This window comes from Dasypus novemcinctus (genome assembly GCF_030445035.2).
Source record: "Dasypus novemcinctus isolate mDasNov1 chromosome 19 unlocalized genomic scaffold, mDasNov1.1.hap2 SUPER_19_unloc_1, whole genome shotgun sequence".
NCBI classification, from domain to species: Eukaryota; Metazoa; Chordata; class Mammalia; order Cingulata; family Dasypodidae; genus Dasypus; species Dasypus novemcinctus.
Window position 1 is genome coordinate 683,970 of NW_026688134.1, and position 14,795 is coordinate 698,764.

At 41.0% G+C, this 14,795-nt stretch overlaps 1 long non-coding RNA gene across 6 annotated transcripts in view; it reads right to left on the bottom strand.

The window, feature by feature from the left end:
* Positions 1 to 14,795, bottom strand: part of LOC101413383 (uncharacterized) — a 159,405-nt gene that overhangs the window by 23,925 nt on the left and 120,685 nt on the right. For all 6 annotated transcript variants that reach the window (XR_011648166.1, XR_011648165.1, XR_011648164.1 and 3 more), the window contains one exon: positions 12,755 to 12,921. This is a non-coding gene — a long non-coding RNA (uncharacterized lncRNA). The remainder of the gene's footprint in view (positions 1 to 12,754; positions 12,922 to 14,795) is intronic.

The following is a 14,795-nucleotide window of genomic DNA, read 5'->3' on the forward strand; positions in this document are numbered from 1 at the left end:
TGCTGAGACATGAATCAGTGTAACCTCTGGAATGAATATCATTCTTCAAACATAGAAACTTAGTAGTTACCATAGTTTCCAAGGGGAGGAAAGGGAAGAATTGAATCGAATAGAATAGAATAGGAGATAGTGAAGCAGGCTAGTAAGATAGGGAATCAATAGCTGGATCTGGAACTTGGCAGAGAGTCCATGTGGACATCAATAACTCGCCAGATGGCTGCCGGAAGACCTGCACCCCCAAGATTCTTCTATTCAGAACAAAGACTTCTTCTGAAAGCCATGAGAAGCCCCAGATATTCCCCAAGGACTTTATCATTGGGCCCTCATGGGGGATTGATGGGTGGGGTAATCAATCAAAACAGCAAACAGCTGGAACCCCTCCCCTGCCATTAGCAAAGGGGTAGAATAATTAAAAGTTCAAAAAGGTAGGCACGGAGCCTAAGCGCACTCTTGTGCTCTGCTCTCTTGCCTCTGGACCCATTCCTGCCCTCCACGCACTGCTCTCACCATTTTTCCTCTGCCACGTGGCCACACAAGTAAACCTGGGCATTTCTAATCCATAATAGGGAATTGTAGCCCTCTTTTTTTAAAATGTTGATTTCTTTCTTTATTTCTCTCCCCCCCCCCACCCCTCACCCCTGTTGTCTGTTCTCTGTGTCTATTTGCTGCATCTTCTTTGTCCGCTTCTGTTGTTGTCAGTGGCACAGGAATCTGTGTTTCTTTTTGTTGCGTCATCTTGTTGTGTCAGCTCTCCATGTGTGCAGCACCATTCCTAGGCAGGTTGCACTTTCTTTTGCACTGGGTGGCTCTCCTTACGGGGCGCACTCCTTGCACATGGGGCTCCCCTATGCGGGGGACACCCCTATGTGGCAGGGCACTCCTTGTGCGCATCAGCACTGCACATGAGCCAGCTCCCCACGGGTCAAGGAAGCCCGGGGTTTGAACCGAAACCTCCCATGTGGTAGACGGACGCCCTAACCACTGGGCCAAGTCCACCGCCCTGTAGCCCTCTTTACCACGTTGCAGTCCCTTACTCTCTACCTGGGACCTCCTGCTCTGTTATTTTCTCCCATTTCTTTTCTCTCCTTTCCTGAATAAATTACTGGTCTAACTCAACCAACATGCTCTTGAAATTCATTTCTGCAGCATAAGTCAAGAACCTAAATAAAATCTGGTAACAACAGGGCAACTTTAGGACATCAGAACTGCTTTGCATGACCCCGCAATGAAAGGCACAGGACACTCTAAACTCCATCCAAACCTATGAAAGTGTATGGTGCAAATGCTTCATTATATATTCACCAACTGCAACAAATGCACCACACCAAGGCAAAATATTATCAGTATGGGAGTCTGGGAAAGGGGGAAGAATTTGGGTATATGGAAGCCCCTAAAATTTTCCATGTGACTTCTCTGCAACCCACAGCTTCTTTGAAGATAAAGTGAAAAAATAAGACCCTGGGGAAACATATGGAAGAAATAGTCAGTGTACAAGAAAGGGAACTTATCTTATGGTGATGAAAGAAGCAATGAAAAATTACTTTATTCTATTACTTTTTGTATTTTGATACAATTATAATTTTATTATTTTTTAGTGTTTTTACAAATCTTTAGGGTTCTTATTTATTTTTCTTTCAATCTTTTAATACTTCTTTCTTATAACTAAATCCTTAGGTATTATTTTCAACCTTTTTTAAAAGATACAGAGATCACACACACACAAAATGTTAAATTAAAAAATATAAGAGGTTCCCATATACCCCACACCACACATCCCCCTCAACTCCTCCCACATCAACAGCCTCTTTCATCATTGTAGCACATTCATTGCACTTGGTGAATACATTTTGAAGCACTGCTGCACTTCATGGATTGTAGTTTACATTATATTTTACACTCTCCCCTAGTTCATTCAGTGGGTTATGGCAGAATATATAAGGTCCAGCATCTGACGCTGCAATATCATTTAGGACAACTCAAAGTCCCCAAAATGCCCCCACATCACATCTCCTCTTCCCTCTCCCTGCCCTCAACAACTACTGTGGCCACTTTCTCCATATCAATGCTACAATTTTTCCATTACTAGTCACAGTAGATTCATAGTAGAATATCAGCAAGTCCAATCTAATTCCCTTTTTATTCCTCCATCCTGTGGACCCTGGGATGTTGCTGTCCACTCCACCTCTAAATTGAGAGAGGGCATAGATCCCACAGGTGGATGAATACCATTTTCCTGCTTCCAGTTGTAGGCACTCTCAGTTCCCTGGTGTGGTGGTTGATCATCCTCACCTCCCTGTTAGCTAACCTGGGTAAGTCCAAAGAACCGGAGAGTAGGTGTTGCAACTCTGCTCAAGCTCAGGGCCCAGCTGGCACATGGACAGTACAGAGATTCAAGTCTCCTGAGTATACACCAACCCCAGCACCAACCACAGGTCCAGTAAAAATTACAGAAGAGGCATGTGTAGAAAGGTCACATCTGAGTCCAACTTCATCACACACAGGAGCACAAATTCCTAAGTAGGGCCCACTGACAGAACTCCAGAGCCATTTGCCCTGATCACAGAACTTGTGTGTCTCTGTAGCCCTCAGGAGCACAAGTACCTGGGGTTGTATCTACTTTGGCTGTCTCTGGGATCCTGCTGAGATGTGCATAAGTGCAACACCTCTGATGACCTCCTGACTCATTTTGAAGTCTCTTAGACATATAAGCTCATTTGTCTTTACCATTTTCCTCTGTTATTCAAGGTCTTTTTCTAGTGGCATCGCCAGCTGGTGATTCATAGTAATAGCTCGGTACCAGGGAGAGTCATCCCCTGGAGTTATGTCCTATGCTGGGGGGAAGGTAATGCATTTACATGCTATGTTTGGCTTAGAGAGTGGCCACATTTGAGTAACATGGAGGCTCTTAGAAGGTAACTCTTAGGCACCCTACAGCTCTAGACCTAGTTGAAATTTCAAGCACACAGGCTCATAAGCATAGTCATCAGGATCAAGGGCTCATCACTGGAACATCCTTTTTCACTGGTCTTTGCCCTTCCACTTGGGGGATTGTTGCTATTCCATTGGGGAATGTGAAAGAGCTACCCTGGCTCGGAAAGCAGCACTCCCTCAGTTGTCGTTTGTAACTCTACCTACTATGACAACATCCAATGAATAACTGAACATTTTTATATACCCCATATATGTGCCCCAGGGAACTCCCACCCATGTGTCCCCCATCAATAACACCCCACTCCAGTGTTCCTCTCCTACCATAGTTGAACCCCCTGTGATCCAAAAACTTCTTAAAAAATGAAGCCTAATATATTGCAAAATTCAATTGGTAGGAAAATGAAATAGTAACAAAAGGTTTAAATATTAAAAATAGAATATATACTAACTTAGAAAAACAAACTAAAAAATAAATTGGGGTGTTAAAAAATGAAAATTATCATAAAACTTTGTTTTTGACATTTTGCCTTTCCTCACTGTAATAGGTGTTGCCCTGCATGTACAGTGGCAAGGCAATCTCATTCATTCCTCAAGGTCTACAAATCCTTTTTTTTTTTCAGATTTATTTTATATATGTATTTATTTATTTTATAGCTCCCCCCTTTTGGGGCTTGCTGGCACAGGCCATCAGCTCTCCATGGGCACAGGCCAGCATGCCTTCACAAGGATGCTCTGAGATGTGAACCCAGGGCCTCCCTATGGTAGATAGGAGCCCACTCGGTTGAGCCACATCCACTTCCTCCTTTTTGTTCCTTTTTTATTTTTAATTTTGTCTCCACAAAATTTTTAGATGACATTTAAGTCATATATACAAAATAGGGGACTTCCATATATCCAACATCAAAGCCTTTTCTGCCTTCCCCAGCAATGATCTTTTTACATGTTCATGTTATATTTACTACAGCTGATGTATAGATATTGAAACATAGCTAACAAGCATGCTTCCAGTTTGGTTTCTATTATGGTTTCTATTTTAGATTGTACACTTTTCTAAATTTTTATTACGTTATGGTTTACATTATGGCTTACATTTTAGACTACACACTTTCATCAATTTTTGGTGAATTTTAACATGGCCTATATCCATTATTGCACGATCTTGTGGAACACTTCCATTAACCCCCTGTTACCCCCACTTCCATCTATTCTCTTTCTCTCTCCCCCTTCCCTCAGAGCCCACAGTGACAATCAAGCTTCACTGCTTGAATGACCAGATTCACAGATATTTGCAACAATGCTGAGGGCTTGACATACTAAAGTGTCCTCCCCCACTAGGAGCCACCAATGCTCTCGAGAGACACCGCTCCCTGTTTGAGAACATCAGGACTCCTCAGGATGTGGGTACACCATTCCACTCACTGTATGGATCTACACCCAGTGATATAACACACCATGAAAAGATGAGCACTCACACACTCCCTAGAAGCCTAACCCTGTGCCAGATGCCCCCCATTAAGCACTTAAACAAGTAACCCTTATATTTTCTGAAGAGTTTTCTCAACATCATAGTTTCAACCACATACCTGAAAATCTCCCATGTTCACCTGCTCCCGCCAACCCTCCCCCCAATTCTTTGGGCCATCTGACCCATCCTCCGAACTCTAGCCCCTATCAAGCTTGCAAAGCCCCACCCAGGAGTATCCCTATGCTCCTGTCTTATCCCTTCCCTGCACAACTACTTACCTCTGCTTTATCATAGATTTCACCCATGTAGACATCAGCTCACAACCTTTCTCTCCCCACCAATTTCCTGTAGGCCTATCCTCCAGTCCCTAGCTCTCTGAAATAGCTAGATTTGCTTATTTCATATCTGAGAGTTCATGTTGTATTTGTCCTCCAATGTCTGGCTTGCTTCACTCAACACAAGGTCCTCGAGATTCATCCATGTTATCCCATGTGTTAGTACTGTATTCCTTCTTATAGCTGGGTAGTATTCCATTGTATGTATATACCACATTTTGTTTATCCATTCACCTGCTGATGGGCATTTGGGTTGATTGCGACTTTTGGCAATAGTGAATAATGCTGCTATGAATATTGATGTGCATAGATCTGTGTCCTTGTTTTCAGCTCTTCTGGGTATATACCCAGAAGTGGAATTGCTGGGTCATATGCCAAATCTATAGCTAGTTTTTTGATGAGCTGCCAAACTGTCCTCCAGAATGGCTGGATCCTTCTGCATTCCCACCGGCAGTGGATGAGGATTCCCATTCCTCCACATCCTCTCCAACACTTGTAGTCCTCTGTTTTTTCAATAGCCGTCAGTCTAACAGGTGTAAGATGGTATCTCGTAGTTTTGATTTTCATTTCCCTAATACCTTGTGATGCTGAGCATCTTTTCATGTGTTTTTTAGTCATTTATATTTCTTCTTGTAGAACCATCTGTTTAAATCTCTTGCCCATTTTAAAAAATGGGTTGTTTTTCTTTTTCTTTTCAAGATATAGGATTTCTTTATATATGCAGGATATTGGTCTCCTATCAGATAGATGGTTACGAAATATTTTCTCCCATTGAGTAGGCTGTATTTTCACTTTCTAGACAAACTCCTTTGAAGTGCAAAAGTCTTTAATTTTGATGAGTTCCCATTATCTATTTGTTCTTTTGCTGCTCTTGACTTGGGTGTGAAGATCATGAAGACATTTCCTATTACGAGGTCCTGTAGATGCTTCCCTACATTGTTTTCCAAGGTCTTTATGGTCTTGGCTCTTATATTTAGGTCTTTAATCCATCTTGAGTTGATTTTTTTTGTACACGGTGTGAGATGCTAATCCTCTTTCATTCTTCTGTATATGGTTATTCAGTTCTCCTGTAGATTTTAGAGCGTTTTATGTTTTTGTTTTTTTAGTTTTGAAAACTAAGCAAGGTACATGCTTTATTCAGTGTTATCTGCTAGTAGGGACTTACAATCATTGTTACAACCTAGAACTCATTTAGTGAACTGTGAAACACAATAGAGATTAGTTTTGAAAACTAAGCAAGATATTTGCTTTATTTAGTGTTATCTGCTCATAAGACTTACAATCAATGTTAAAACACAGACCTCCCTTAGTGAACTTGATACAGAGTTTTTTTTTTTTTTTTAAATTTTTTTATTTTTTATTGACTTTGTAATAATATTACATTAAAAATATATATGTGAGGTCCCATTCAACCCCACCCCCCCACCCGCCCTCTCCCCCCCCCCAACAACACTCGTTCCCATCATCATGACACATCCATTGGATTTGGTAAGTACATCTTTGGGCACCTCTGCACCTCATATACATTGGTTCACATCATGGCCTATACTCTCCTCTATTCCATCATGTAGGCCCTGTGAGGATTTACAATGTCCGGTGATTACCTCTGAAGCACCATCCAGGGCAGCTCCATGTCCCGAAGACGCCTCCACCTCTCATCTCTTCCTGCCTTTCCCCATACCCTTTGTCCATTATGTCCACTTTTCCCAATCCAATGCCACCTCTTCTATGTGGACACTGGATTGGTTGTGTCCATTGCACCTTTATGTCAAGAGGAGGCTCAGATTCCACCTGGATGCTGGATGCAATCCTCCCATTTTCAGTTGTAATCACTCTAGGCTCCATGGTGTGGTGGTTGTCCTTCTTCACCTCCATCTTAGCTGAGTGTGGTAAGTCCAATAAATCAGATTGTAGGTGCTGGAGTCTGTTGAGGCTCAGGATCTGGCTATCACATTGTCAGTCCAGAGATTCAAATCCCCTAAATATATCTTAAACCCCAACATTAACTGCACCTCCAGCACATTAGCATGAAAATCTTATGAAGGGAGATCCCATCTGAGTCCAGATTCATCACACATAAACACCATTTCCAAAGAGGGGCCATCTGCCCTGGTAGTTAACCCCATCGGCCATGACCATAACTCCCATGGGTCTCTTTAGCCCTCAAAGGAACCAATATCTGGGGGTTGTATCTGCTTTATCTGTCTCTCTGACTCTGCTCAGTTGTGCATGAGGGCAAACCTTCTGCCAGCCTCCAGACTCTTTTTTAGAAACTCGTAGCCATATAAACTCATTTCTCCTTTCCATTTCCCCCTTACTTTAGGTCAAACAGCATTTTAAAGTCATGGTATTTTATGTAGACATGGATATTCTGCTGATCCGCATTGAACCTTCCGTATAAGGTCATTTTCCAGTTGCATCATCAGTTGGTAGTTGATAGTGGTCCCTCGTTGCCAGGGAGGCTCATCCCCGGGTGTCATGTCCCACGCTGGGGGGAAGGCATTGCATTTACATGCTGAGTTTGGCTTCGAGACTGGCCACATTTGAGTAACATGAAGGCTGACAGAAGGAAATTCCCAGGCACAAAGTTGCTCTAGGCCTTGTTATTATTTTGGGTTTATGATACAGAGTTTTTGATGCTGCTCTGTTCACTGAGCAAAGCATCTTGGACAACTCCTCAAAACTAGATCTTGGATATCCCAGGCCAGTGGATACTCTCCTGGATGTGAAACCACTGGGCTTGTAGCAGTGTGCCGGTTCAGTGCTGACAGATGGACCAAATGGCCCTTCAGAGGGGCTAGCCATTCTGATGCCCATTCAGGCAGGGCATGTCACCACAGAATGCTGTAACCTGTCTGTCTCCTCTGTGGAGGAAGGAAGAGCCTCGTTCCCTGGACACCTCCTCTGTAGGCCACACAGCAGGATACGGCCTTGCAAGATCTTACCTCAAACCTTCTGTGTCCTGCCTCCCTATCTCCCTTTCCAGACTCTATCTGGTTGCCTTTCCTGGCTGCCTGCTTGCTGCAGCTTCCTGGTGGACTCCCTTTCTCCACCCTCTTGGTCTTCAAGGACACTATGCCTTTATCTGATTTGGGACTAGCTCCTGCTTCACGTGGCACCTTGACTACAGCCTCATCCTTTAAATCGTTCACTGCCCCAATGTTGAGGCAGGACTCTGCATCAATTTTAGCAATTTGTATTTTGATAAAAATGAATGATTTCATCTATGTTTCTAAATTCACTGGCAAAGTCATTTACATTAATCTCACATAATTATTAGAAAATAATTTTTTGTGATGGTGAGTGTACAACATTGTGATTATACTAAAAGCCACTGATTATATACTTTAGTTCATAAGTTATCTGAATAAATCTCAATACAACTGCTTAATAACTAATTGTGAAAAAAACTATTCCTAATTTCAGCCTTTTATTCCTAATATTAATGCCTTTTTCTCTTGACAGTCTTTTTTTTTTTTTAAAGATTTGTTTCATTTATTTCTCTCCCCTTCCCACTCTTGGCCTTGTTGTCTGCTCTCCTGTGTCCATTTGCTGTGTATTCTTCTGTGTCTGCTTGCATTCTCGGTGGCACTGGGAATCTGTGTCTCCTTTTGTTGTGTCATCTTGCTGTGTCAGCTCTCCGAGTATGCAGCACCACTCCTGGGCTGGCTGCACTTTTTTCATGCAGGGCGGCTCTCTTGTGGGGCACACTCCTTGTGCATGGGGTTCCCCTATGTGGGGGACACCCCTGTGATTCATGGCACTCCTTGTGTGAGGCAGCACTGCACATGGGCCAGCTCACCACATGGGCCAGGAGGCCCTGAGTTTGAACCCTGGACCTCATATATGGTAGGCAGATGCTCTATCAGTTGAGCCATGTCTACTTCACTCTTGATAGTCTTTTTGGACATTTCTCTATGTCTTTCTTTCACCATTTTTTATTTTGTTGAGGCACCCCATTTTATTTTCCAGGACAATGATTGTTCAGGTTGAGGTTGTTTTTGCTTTTGTTTTCTATAGTTTTACCAAAACAGAATTTACATGCTGTATATTTACCCACTAGAAATATACAATTCAATAATTTTAGTATATTTATTGGGTTGGTTGGCCACCACCACAATCCAGATTTGGAACATTTCTATCCTGGTGTATTTGAAGTGCAAAATTGTTTAATTTTAAAGAAGCCCACAAAGAAAAAAACTTCTGTAATAATAAATAAAAGTATGCCACATCTGAGACATTTTGGACAATTGCTTGATGTCTAATTTTTCTTTTCCTTATGGAACATGCTTTTGGAATCATATCTAAGAACTCATGGCCTAAATCAAGGTCACAATTATTTCTCCTGTGTTTTCTTCTAGATATTTTACAGTTTTAGCTGTTACTATTTGGTCCATGATTCTTAAAAAAAAAAAAGGTAAAAAGATAAACCACAGACTAGGAGAAAATATTCTCAAACCATATGGCTGATAAAAGAGTTGTACCTAAAGCATATAAAGTATTCCTATAACTCAATAACAAGGAGAGAAACAATACTTTAAAAATGGGCAATATATTTGAATGGACATTACACCAAAAAAGATAAATGGCTGGCTAAAGAACACAAAAAATTGATATTCAACACTGTTCATCCTTAGGGAAATACAGATTAAAATTGCAATTTAAAATTGCATTTACCCCTACACACACACTAGTATGGCTATAAAGAAGACACATAATATCATGTGTTAATGAAGGTGTACTTCCCATGTATGAGGGCCCAGGTTCAAGACGACACAGCAAAGGGAGACAAGCAGACACAGAAGAATGTGCAGTGAATGGACACAGAGAGCAGATAGCAAGCAAGCCACAAGGGGGGTAAATTTAAAAATAAATAAATTAATTAAAAAAATATATAAGAGGTTCCCATATACTCCATTCCCCACAACCCTCTGCTCCTGTCCTTTACCATCCTTCTTCCACCAAGGAGGTTGGCTCTGCAGCAGTTCACTGCATCCTTGTTAAGCAACCATGTCCATTCACTCAAATCCCTTGTCTGAATCATACAAAGTTCCCTGAGCAATTCATGATCAGCAACCCAATGTACTGACAGTCACTCTGTCCCCTACCTTCCCTAGAGGACCAGTTGGATGTGATTGCAGGTGTCAGGACAAACATGAAGGTCCCATTAAATCCCAAGATAAGTTTGCCTTGGTTTGTATGAGGTAGAAATGTAGCTTTTTTGATATATTTATTTTAAATCATACTCAGATATGAAAACTTGACCATTTATACAATAGAAGATATATATAATATCCTCGCTGGGGGAGTGTAAAATGGGGGTCTCCTACTAACTGACACCTGTTTCTAGATGGCACTCATAATAAGAAGCACAAACTATATATAGGTAGCCTCATCCTTAATATCAGTTTTCCTTTGCTTGATCAATCACTGTTTCCCATCTGCTTTTCTAAAGCACCAAGGGAGCAAAAGACCCATGCAAACACTGTACACAGGACCTATACAGCATTATTCCATAGTGTTTTCTTTTCTGTAATTGCAGGTGACTCAAAGAGCAAGCAGAAAGGTATGCATTATAGAATCACTCACTTCTTAAGGGAAAATTTAGATGAACAGAAAGTCATGGCTTTCTTATGGGATTTAGTATAGTGGGGTACACTGATTACCACTTGCATGTGGGATCAAGGATAGGGTGTAAGGTAAAAGAAATTCTTTCCAGACAAAACACTTACCATGTTTCTACCATCACTGAATCAAATGTTTTCTATTTAGGTCATGTGAGCTAGTGTGCCTGGGCAGTGTGATTTAGGATATGAATGTGTCACTGTTTGTCATCTTGACATATGTCACATGAAACGGCACAACTGTCAGTGTCAACATTCAAAATAAAAAATCATTGTGCCCTGAAATTATCAAGATGGCAGGATGAGAAGCTTCAGTTCACAGCCCCCTGCAGAAAATTTGAACAACCAGCAAGAACTGGCAGAAACATCTTTATCGAAGCTCTAGAAAGAGTTAAAGGATTGCAGGACTAGGGATAAGACCAAATCAAGAAAATGGCTACTTGAAAGTGGTACGATCTTGTAGCACATGGGCTGGCCGCTTTACCACCCCTTCCACGGCTTGGCACAGAGAACTCTGGCTCACAGTGTGGATCCCTGATCCTGGTTCCAGTTCTGGAGGGAGCTGAGTAACTCTTGTGTGCATACTGTGAGTATCTATGTCTGGACCAATCTATCTCATAGTTACCTGAGTGACTTGCTGTCCCAGACCATGTCCTGTGTGTTGAAGCTAGCTCACAGAGCTCTCATACAGAATCCTGAGGGAGAGAAGTCAAGTGGCTGCCTGAACCAGGGATTGCTCATTGTAGGAGACACAATGAAGCATGATGGATCATGTGGAAATTGTTTCCTCGAGAAAAGGGGACCTTGATATCTGTGCACATACTTCCAACACAATATGTGTGTGCAGAAAGGACCAGCAAGGCCCCTATACTTTAGCTTCAAGTTACTGTTTAAGGGAAGAGAATATGGCCTAATGGATAGGGCATCCATCTACCACATGGGAGGTCCACAGTTCAAACCCCAGGCCTCCTTGACCCATGTGGAGTTGGCCCATGCACGCAAGGAGTGCTCTGCCACGCAGGGTGCCCCCGCTAGTGGAGCCCCACATGCAAGGAGTGCACCCCGTAAGGAGAGCCACCCAGCATGAAAGAAAAGTGCAGCCTGCTCAAGAATGGCACCACACACATGGAGAGCTGACACAACAAGATGATGCAACAAAAAGAAACACAGATTCCCGGTGCCGCTGATAAGGAAAGAAGCGGTTACAGAAGAACACACAGTGAATGGACACAGAGAGCAGACAAACTTGGGGGGGGATAAATAAATAAATCTTTATTTTTAAAAAGTTACTGTTTAAATTCACTGTATAGATGAGCTCTGAAGGAGTGCACTCATGCAGACCAACATGCAAAGACAAGGAAAGGTGTTTTCTGTTTTTCCTACTTTTACTTTTGTTTGCTACTTCCTGACATTCAAGGAAAACTGTCAGAATACTACCTGGATAGATGCTGAAGAGTCTAAATTCCATTGATAGCACTTTAATATATCAAAATACTCAGGTTTCAAGATGATGACAAAACATACAAAGAAACAGGAAGTGATGAACTAAGCAAAAAGGAGTACAAAGCATGAGAAACAAAAGACCTTGTGTAGTAGTCCTTAAAATGCTCAGAGTTAAAGGAAAACATGGAAAAAGAACTAAAGGAAATCAGTAACACAATAGAGGAACACAAGGAAGATGACAATAGAGATGGAAATTAGGAAAGGTCAACAAAGAAGAGTGAAGATCACAGTAACATAAATTTAAAATACCCTAGAACAGTTCAACAGCAGATTGCAGCAAGCAGAAGAAATAATCAGTGAACTTAAAGATAAGACAATTGAAATCATCCAGACTGAGGAGGCAAAAAGGTAGTGTCCATATTCATCTGGCTTGAAGCCATGCAAGTACCCTCTCTGGAGGTGACCACAGCCACAGTTCCTGCTTATACTTTTAGACATTTAATAATGGAAAACATGGAACATTTACTCATATGTTATACCTCATAACATAACACTAATAATACTAATAATACTAATACTAATAAGGAAGCCCACTTAATATTTCCACATCACACAACAGGCAACTGAACACAAAGGGGTGACATAACATTTCCTGGCTCAGGTGGCCTGTGTGGGAATTAGGTCATCAGGCAGCATCTGCTATGTTCTTGGTCACTGTGCTGTGCCACTTTGCTACATTGTCCCGTCTAAGTGAACTTATCTTCCCAGTCATATGTTTCTTGAGCAATTAAGAGCACACAAAACTGGAAGATCTTCCTGAAGCCCAAGTTTGCTTCATAGTGTCACCTGGGCAACTGATGAATAAGAAGTTCTAGTATGAACTGTGAATAACTTAATATAACTTTCCCACGGTTGTCTGTGAACAAGATTTCAAAAGCTCTCTCTAGTATACATACATTTCTGAGGTTCTTTTCTCACAAGAACAGAAAACACAGAGGAGTTCCCTGATCAAAATATCTGCATCCCACAGGCTTTGTCAGGACAGTAGCATCAACACGGGATACTGGCTGAAGAAAAGGTGCACAACTGGATATCTCCAACCACCTTGTCCACAGAAGGTACTCTGGAAATGTAAAACATCATGTACATTCAAAAATAATGATTGAGGTTTATTCAGTGTACAGTATTTAGGAGAAAATTCCTTTTTCATCTGTGAAACACTAAATTAACTAATTCACACAGTTATGCTACAAGCACAGAATTACCGTTGCATTTACAACAAAAGTATGGTTCACATTTAATGTAGACAGCATTGCAGGCTAATGATTATTAGCTAGTTTAGCCATTTGTTAACACTAAGTAAAACAGATAAATCCATGGAAAAGTGTCCCCAGTTTATTATTATTCTAAATTAATACACTTCCATATTTTGGACAGTGTTAGATTAACATAAAAATTGAACAGATAGTACAACACGTTTCCACACACCCAGCAGCCAGCCCGCACAGTGTTCCTACAATTGTCTTATCAATAACACTATGCATTCAATTCAGTATTGGCTAAAATTAATTTACCAATATTGATACATTATTATCAGTGTTCGGGATTTACATTAAAGTTCACTTTTAGTATTCTACAATTCTACATGGTTTTGCAAATGCATACCTTGTATCCACCATTATAGTAGCACATCTGTTATATACTGCCACACTGCCCCATATAACTGTTGAAGTCCTAATCTCTATTACATGTGAATGTGACTTTATTTGGAAAGATTTACTTTAAGAATTGCCACCAAGTTAAGACAAGGTCATAGGGAAACAAGGAAAGTGCTAAACCAAAATGACTAGTGTCCTAAGAAGAGGGAAAGAGACAAAACATGCACACGGAGATGCTGTGTGGACCAGACACACCACTGAGGTCCTGACAGCCAAGATGCTGGAGCTTGGATACTGTTGGGAGCCTTAAATCAGACATGACACCAAAGAACAAGACATTCCCTACCCCTCATCAATGAATACACCTCTGTCAGCCAGATGACTTGGAACCAGTTATTTAATTTGTGATTAGCAGAGATTTACCATCAGTCTTAGAGACATGCTTTATATTTAATATTGGTGATTTTTACATTAAACAATATTTATTTCTACTAGTCATTTTTAAAATAGCTATTCTATAAAATAAAGCACATATATAGAAAGGACTCTAAACAAAAAACTTAATGACTGCCCTGGATGGTGCTTCAGAGGTAATCACCGGACATTGTAAATCCTCACAGGGCCTACATGATGGAATAGAGGAGAGTATGGGCCATGATGTGAACCAATGTATATGAGGTGCAGAGGTGCCCAAAGATGTACTTACCAAATCCAATGGATGTGTCATGATGATGGGAACGAGTGTTGTTGGGGGGGGGGAGAGGGGGGGTGGGGGGGTGGGGTTGAATGGGACCTCACATATATATTTTTAATGTAATATTATTACAAAGTCAATAAAAAATAAAAAAATTAAAAAAAAAAAAACAAAAAAAAAAAACTTAATGAATTATCATAAGACATTCAAGTCCTCTCTCGGGGAACCCTTATTTTCTCTTAGTTGAGCAAAGCAACTGCATATTTAGATCTTACCATTTGTACTAGTGTCAAATTCTTTATAAGAATTCTGTTGTCTTGAGTTGGCTCACTTGTCCCGAAGGGATCCTGGAAGGAATAGGTCCCCAGATCTTACATGATGACTTGGATGTCAGTGCCTTTCAGACCTCAAAGTCAGTTTCTGCTCGATGTGAAATTTATGGCTCACTATTTCTTCCCTCAATTGTCTTAAACATGTAAAACAAATTATTACTGTAAAAAAGGTTCATGAGATTCTATTTTAGTTTTCTTTATCTATCATTTTTCCCTCTCTCTCCAGATGCACAAAGGATTTTTTGTTTTAAAACCCAGTACTTTTACTAGGATATGTCTTGACATAAGTCATTCTGAGTCTATGCTCAGGTTC